Source organism: Rhodamnia argentea, chromosome 8 (assembly GCF_020921035.1).
Source record: "Rhodamnia argentea isolate NSW1041297 chromosome 8, ASM2092103v1, whole genome shotgun sequence".
Taxonomy (NCBI): Eukaryota; Viridiplantae; Streptophyta; class Magnoliopsida; order Myrtales; family Myrtaceae; genus Rhodamnia; species Rhodamnia argentea.
The window spans coordinates 29,707,590-29,715,590 of NC_063157.1; the positions used below are offsets into that span (position 1 = coordinate 29,707,590).

Consider the following 8,001-nt stretch of genomic DNA (forward strand, 5'->3'; position numbering starts at 1 on the left):
GATGTTTGCCCGCTCTCTGCGTGCTTCGACTGAGCAGCCGACCCCAATTCTATAGACCATCTCCAGACATTCACGAGCTGCATCACCTCTGCTGGTGCCCATATGGCTTTCCATTTCTTGAAGTAGAAAAGGATCGGTAATCTCCAGGAGTCGTTCAGGCAAGGCTTCCTTGACGAACTTATGAAGGTTAAAATTTTCTCTGAACATTTCGTTTGTTGGATTCACGCCTGTGAACATCTCAAGCAAGAGAATGCCATAACTATAAGCATCGCCTTCTCTTGAAACCATGCTTTCCATTCCATATTCTGCGCTCCATTCAAATTGCAAATGATGGGTAAGTAATAGCAGCAGAACCAATTGAGGCAGAAGGAAATAACGCGCCCATACTTACTGCGTTTTTATTGAATGTTACATTTCATTTTGCCTTTAGGGGACAGAGGAGGGGAGACTCACCTGGAGCAGCATAGCCGACAGTTCCTCTAACACCAGCAGAGCTCATTTTCGCTTTAGTGTCATCGGTGGATTCAATCACGACCTTCGCCAAACCAAAGTCCCCAACATGTCCAACCATTTCGGGCGTCTAGCAGGACGTTGCTTGGCTTTAGATCACAATGGATAATAGGGCTTTGCAATTGGTTATGGAGATAATCTAACGCTGAAGCAACGTCGATGGAAATATTTATCCTCTGGATGAGACTCAATTTCTGCACATTCCCATCCGCGTTAGCTGATGATGGACTCGGATGTAGCCAATCTTCGAGGCTGCCATTGACCATGAACTCATAAACCAAGGCCTTAAACTCATTGCCCCTATAATCAGTGCCCGAGCATACTGTTAGGACTTTCAAAAGATTACGGTGTCGGACGTTCCTTAAAGCCTCGCACTCGGTTATGAAGCTCTTCACAGCACCATGAAGCGTCAAATTAAGTACCTTCGCGGCAATGACAGTTCCATTCTCATCGAGGACTCCCTTGTAAACAGATCCAAAACCGCCGACCCCGATCAAGTTAATTGAAGAAAACCCGTTGGTTGCTTTAAGGAGAATTCCATAAGATAGATTAAATGATGAATCATCTTTGGAATTTGAAGCTGGTTCTGCCCTTTTCTTGTTCTTCAACCAACGAAAGTACACAAGAGCAAGAACAAGAGCAACTACAAGAACCCCGAAGAAAATCGTGATGACGAGCTTCCACTTAGGGATTATTCTTCGGCCAGAGTTTCTATAGCTGCATTTCGGGAGATGAAATTCGGGCATTCCTGCACAAAGCTTGTCATTTCCGGAGACAAAAGTAGCGCTGACATTATTAAAGATACCTTTAGTCGGTAATGTGCCTTCAAAGTTGTTGTACGACAGATTCAGGATCTTCAATAAGTGAAGTGCCTCGAAAAACTCAGGAATCTGACCAGATAAATTGTTGTGTGAAAGATCTAGCTCATTGACATTCCTCCACATACCAATAGATGAAGGAATGGAGCCTTGGAAAGAGTTCTCCTGCATTTTGAGCAGTTCCAATCCAACACAACTGCCAAGACTGGCTGGAATGTCGCCGTCCAACATGTTTCCAGAGACATCCAGTTGAGCCAAAAGATTCAATTTCCCAACTTCCTCAGGTAGGACGCCGGTGAGATGGTTTCGAGACAAGTTTAGAAGTATAGACAAGGATGGGAGGCCTATGAACTCAGGAGGTATACTACCATTCAAGTTGTTACTAGAAAGATCAAGTAGCACCAACCTTTGGCACTCCGAGAGACGTGAAGGAATGTAGCCGTGAAAGTTATTGTGATCGAGATGGAGTTGTGCCAGGTTTACTAGGCTTCCTAATGAAGAAGGAATTGCTCCGGAAAACTTGTTGTTCGATAAATCCAGTACCACTAAGTTATGAAGATCTCCCAAAACGGACGGGACCGTACCTGAAAACCTGTTGTGGTCCAAAAGCAACCTTTCCAAGTTGACGAGATTTCCGACTGTTCGAGGAATCGTGCCAAACAGAAGATTCTCGCCCAGCCACAACTACAATAGAGTAACGGAGAAATTACCGATACACTCAGGCAACGTCCCGCCAAAACTGTTTCCATATATGGACAAGTCCAGTAGAGTGGTGGTGTTAGTCAACGAGCAAAAGAAGCTAAAATCATCATAACCTCCGCTTCCCAGATGATTAAAATTCATGCTCAATCTTTTGAGCTTGTTTAAGCGGTCCAAAGGAGGCATGTTCCCGGAGAGTTTGTTCTGACTGGCTTGCAGCACCCCTAAAGCGGTCGCGTTAGACATTGACCGAGGAATGCCTCCGGTGAATCGGTTGGAGAAAATGCTGAAATGCTCGATGTTTGGAAGAGTGAAGCCTAGATTGGCAGGAAGGTTGCCTCCAATTTGGTTTACACCGATGTCGAACATCGTCACAGAGGAAAGATTGAAGATAGATGGAGGAACTGCGCCAGACAACCTATTTTCGTCTAAAACAAGCCGGTTGAGTTTGGTCAGTTTCCCAAGAGCTTGGGGTATCTTCCCACCTAATTCATTCGCACTCAGAATGAGGTTCTCTAACGATGACATGTTTCCGATAAATGAAGGAACAGTTCCCGTTAGATAGTTCAAAAATAAAGAAATATTCTGAAGCTGCAGCAAAGAACCAAGGTCGATGGGAATTTCTCCGACCAACGAGTTGGCTCCTAGGCTGAGCCATGTAAGGCGAGTGCAACCCGACAGGTTTCTTGGGATTTCGCCTTCCAATGTGTTGAGAGCGAGTCGCAAGACACGCAGACTGTGCAAATGGCCGACTTGTTGCGGGATTGCGTGATGGAAACTATTGTTGTTGAGGATCAGGACTCTCAAGAAGCTCAAGTTTCCAATGTGTTCGGAGATGGATCCAGAAAGCTCGAGGGCTTGTAGGTCTAGTCCTGTGACTCGATGGTGCAGGCGACCGCACGTGACACCGTACCACTGACAGTGGTCGGCCGTATGGTTCCATGAATTCAGCGCCCCGAAAGGGTCCTCAGTTATCGCGGCCTTGAATGCAAGCAACGCGAGCTTGTCTGTCACGTTATTACCCGAAGAGACCAGGATAACGCACGGCAAAAGCACTACACATGTGAAAAAGAGACGACACGACGACGAGAACTCGAGAAAAGACAAGTTGTGAGGCTCCATAGTACTCAGATGCGAGATCTTAATTGACATCTGAAGAATGTAAGAAAGTTGAGTAAAAGGAGTTTTCAGGAGCATAAACAGGTTTTGCTGTAATTGGCATTAAATGCTGAGATTGAGAACATACTTGTGCAGGAAGTCTTCGTAAGTCAAGTCTCAGCCCCGTCCGCCAAGTTCATGAGTCATCCCGCTCCATGCATCATGGCAAAGTTCTAGTATTGGGTTAAAAAGACAAGAAAAAAAAACCTCCTTTAACTTTTTAAAAGGTTCCCTTTTCAACTTTGAAGAATCATATAATACTTTAGTGCATTCCCATTATGAACATGATTATATTATTGTTTCAAGGTAGAATTTCAATTTGCAAAATTAGATACAGATGGGCGTGATATGTCGGTTCAAATAATCCCAAGACGTTGTGGGTGAATATGATCTGTATAGACCAATTTGGGTGAGAAATTACGAAGAAGATGATCCATTAATCTTTAATTGACATTATGTCTCGAAGGAATGAATAATAGGGCCATACAAACCAATCCAAAGTGTGTACATTTACATTGCACAAAGTATGAAGATTTTCCCTCCCCGTTGGTGGTAGCGCCAATGTTGGGTGTTTCGACCTCATTATCTGTTTAGTAGGTTACATGATAAAAAAATCACGCAAAAAGAAAAAAAAAACACGTAAATTTAAGTCACATACAATAAATGCTTAATTAAGTCTGGTAGGTACTCGATAAATCAAAACAAAATCATCCAAGAAATGAAGAAAAATGTCGACGTAAGTAAACCCATCATCAATCAATTATGAAGTCATCCTTTAAAATCAACTCGTGTTCACGAAAACTTGATTCAATTGTCTTCACATGTACTAAATGTGCTACTTATGCGAAGAATATTCATAAAAGGAATGTTAAAATGCCTTGAAATTTTAGAGAATTCCATGTTCCACGTCAAAACTCTCGATTTTGATGAATACTTTAGGGATAAATTTATTTGTAATGTCATAATTTTTGTATAGCGTTCACTTGAGTGCCATAACCTTTTTTTTTTTCCATTCACTTAAGTGCTACAAATTTGAAAAATTAATCATTTAAGTGCCATCGGTGATTTGCCAGGCTGGAAAAACTGCGTGGACTCCGAAAAATCAAACATGGACCTCCGAGACAATTTTTTTTTTAATTTTTAATTTTTTCTGAATTTTTTAATATATATTTTTTAAATTTTGAAATTTTCAATTCTTTGACTTTTCTTTTTCGTTTCCATTTTTTTCCTTAGTTGGTGAGGGTCATCGGCGACCCCTCGCTAGCCACGAAACCCTCACCCAAGCCATCTCGTCAACCGTCGACAGGGCGGTGACGTCCCTAGGTGAGTGCAATTACAGCCTCACCCTGTCGAGAGCGAGGGTTTCGTGGCCGGCGAGGATCGGCGGTGACCTTGCCGACCAAAGGGAAAAAAAAAAGAAAAATAATTAAAATAATAAAAGATCAACATGTGACTGAAAAATAAATAGTAAATAAATAAAAAAAATTTAAAGTTCATACACTTATTAGAAATTTACGTTAGTTAAGGGATTAAGATTGGAACTTTATCTAAATCTTATTTCCAGCCCCGTGTGTCGCGTTTATTAAGAAATTCGACCCTTTTGCTTTCCCCAATTATAAAGCAAGTCACTTTTGTAGTTGCCAACCAAAAGAAGACTCCCAAGACTGTGAAGTCAACTTTCAATGACTCACCTTGACTCTGCATGCGTAGCGTAGGCTTCCAGTGCTCTTTTCTCTCGACCACTTTCTGAGCAAATGTTTATATGAACACGATTCACATGTGACCGAGTCAATCTCAGCCTGCGCAGCAGGTGACAAGTTATGCTTTCTATATTCAATCTCATTTGAAAACAAGAGCATTAGGCAAAAAAAAAAAATCTATTGATATTTTGAAAATAGTCTTCAAATGAAATAAGAGAAATTGGAAAAAAAAAAGATTTGTTATGAATGTTTTTCATAATAATAACACGATATATGGAAAATGTGAACATGGGCTTTGAAAGCGAAAAGTTCCACCTCAAAGACCACAAATCCTATCTTTGCAGTCCAGCAGTCTCTACCTTCTTCGTTGGGGTCACGTAGTGAAAAGGAATCGACTCGGAACGGAGTTGTTATTCCGTGCGCGATTCTGTTTCTTTCACTTGTTTCCTAGAAACAGGGTGGGAATGCTCGGTCCGGGAGCGCTTATTCCCGAAACGGCCATTCCGTTCTTTGACAAAATATTAATAAAGTAATTTTACACAACTATTTCAAGTGTGATCTTGATTTTTTTCCTTACACATTATGATATGTTAAGACGCCTCAGACATTTCGATATTATCCTTTCCATTCCAAATCTTCACGCCGGAAAAAATATGGAAAAATTACCAAACAAGTCATAAATTTATTCCAATTGTGTCAATTCAGTCATAATTAATTTTCTTTTTTTACCAATTCAGTCATAAACCTTTCGCAATTGTACTAATTCAGTCCATTTAGTGATATAATATTTTAAAATTTTATTTTATTTTATTTTATTTTCTTTCTTCTTCTTTTTTTTCCTTCCTCCTTCTTCCTCCAGCCAATCCTTGTCGGCGACTAGCCAGAGGGGATAGCAAGCTGGCGATATAGGTCTCACCAGGGGGGACGCAAGATGGTGACCTTGGCCGGCCTCGGTGAGGCTTGACCTTGCCAACCTGCCGTCCCTTCTAGCCGGTTGCCGAAGAGGGAAAGTAATAAAATAAAGGAAAAAGAAAATCAGAAAAATAAAAGTATAAAAAATATTGAAATATTATAGCGCTGGCCGGCATACATTCACTAGGTGTGTCAAACGGGTGAGTTGAGTTGGGTCGGTTTTGGGTTGGGTCGATATGGTTCGACCTATATTGGATCTATTTAACCCGTTTTGACCCATTTTCATGCAGAATAAATTTAACAATCCATACACGACTTGATCCGTATTATTCAAACACTTCAATATTTAATCATATTTAGGAAAATTTGTTTCTCATAATTAAAAAAAAAAATATTCCTAAAACATTATGATAATTTCTATAATCTATAAAAAAATTTAAATTTTTTCTTTTTCTTTTTCTTTTTCTTTTCCTTCTTCCTCTTTCCTCTGCCGGTCGTAGGGCCTCGGCGATGGCTAGCGATCCAAGAAGACACGGCCGATTCCGGTGAGTTCGCAGCTCGCCTGATTTTAAATGAGTTATAAATAGATTTTCTGCGTATTTTAAAAATATTGGAGTTTTTTTTTAAATTAAAATTTTATTTTAATTTTTTTCTTTTCTTTTTTTCTCTTTTTTTCTTCCTATTTTCTTTTTCCTCCTACCTTGGCCGGCGACTGGTACTATAGTCATTTGCTATTGATTTTCCCAGTAAAAGCTATCCAGACTCCAGACTTTTGTTAATGGCGTGCTGGGTTCTGTCTACCTCCTCTACCTTTGTCCTCAGTCTTTGCCTCACTGTCTCTACTTTAGTAACTAAAATGTGTAGATTTTTTTTTTCCCTGAAGATTGCTTTGACAATACTCCCCAATCCTTTTATTTAGGGTTCATGCAAATTGCACAATTTGTTATAAGATTTATTGATTTAAGATGCATTTCACGGGCCTGAGTTTCGATAACGGGGGAAAATGGAAGGTTGGATGATTATCACTGGTTTTACAAATTATGTTTGGAAAAGGAAAATGGAGAAGGAGACGGGTATAAGAAACGTGCGGAATCCCACGCACCAGTTATAAGAGAGCGACCGATTTTTGGAGAACGATAGTAGTTTGTCTTGAAAGGAAGATAAATAAAATTTAGGATATGGAAACGAAAGTGACCGAGAGATTATATCAACGAGACAGGAATGGTTTTCTACTGTTAATTACTGGCATAAACTTTATAGTCAGTAGGTTCTTCTCAATTGAATAATAAAAAAAACATAAAAACACCTCAAGTGTTAATATTTGTATACGGCGATCACTTTGGTGCCAATATTTATTTTGGGATCACATAAGTGCCGAATCGGAGAAAAAACGATCACTTCGGTGCCAACGGCCAGAAATTCCAACCGCCTCATTGGAGTTGGTATCTGAGCCATTGCCATTAAAGTAGATTAGTATTGATATTTTAGTGCTCGAAGGTCCGTAATGAAGAGAAACTTTCTACACCATGGAAACTCCACAAGAAGAAAACATGCTCACTCCCATACAGCATCAATCTCCTCTCTCTCTTGCATCACCCCCGGAGTTACGAAAATCCACTGCATCTAAAATAGACTATCTCTATGAGGTAGCCTTTTCTCAAGACAACAAGATCTCCGAAACACATCTTCCTCTCATCAACCCATATTCAGCCTTTGCCAAACCCACCTCTTTTTCTCCAATTCGCTCCATCAAACATCTTATCCGACACACTCCCCGCTCTGTCAAGGAGTATGTTCGATCCTCCAAGTTTGACCAGCATCATATTCTAGCTACACAACAAGAACAGTTTGTTACACTCCAAATTCCTCCCGAATTCCCACTCCAGTGGATCCAACAAGGGTTCACCCATCTTCATTTTGGAGCCATCGGACTTGCTCTTTCCTTTCATGGCCGTAAAGGCCTACTTGTTGTAGCCAGAATTGCTCTCTTGGATACACGGTTCTTAGACTACCAGCATGCCCGTATTGGCACAATCCGGACTACTTTAAATGCTGGGACAGTCTTTGTTACTTTGTTTCCAAATTTCAACATGGCACTAGCAGACCCGGGACTACCGTCGCCCTTAAAGGTTCAATCGCAAATTCTTGGAGCTCCCCGCACTCCTAATTCTTTGGCTGCTACACTCCATTATCGGATGGTCTAC

General features: G+C 40.7%; 1 pseudogene; it reads right to left on the reverse strand.

The window, feature by feature from the left end:
* Positions 1 to 222: 222 nt before the first annotated feature.
* Positions 223 to 3,149, reverse strand: LOC115754107 (annotated as a pseudogene).
* Between the last annotated feature and the right edge of the window lie 4,852 nt (positions 3,150 to 8,001).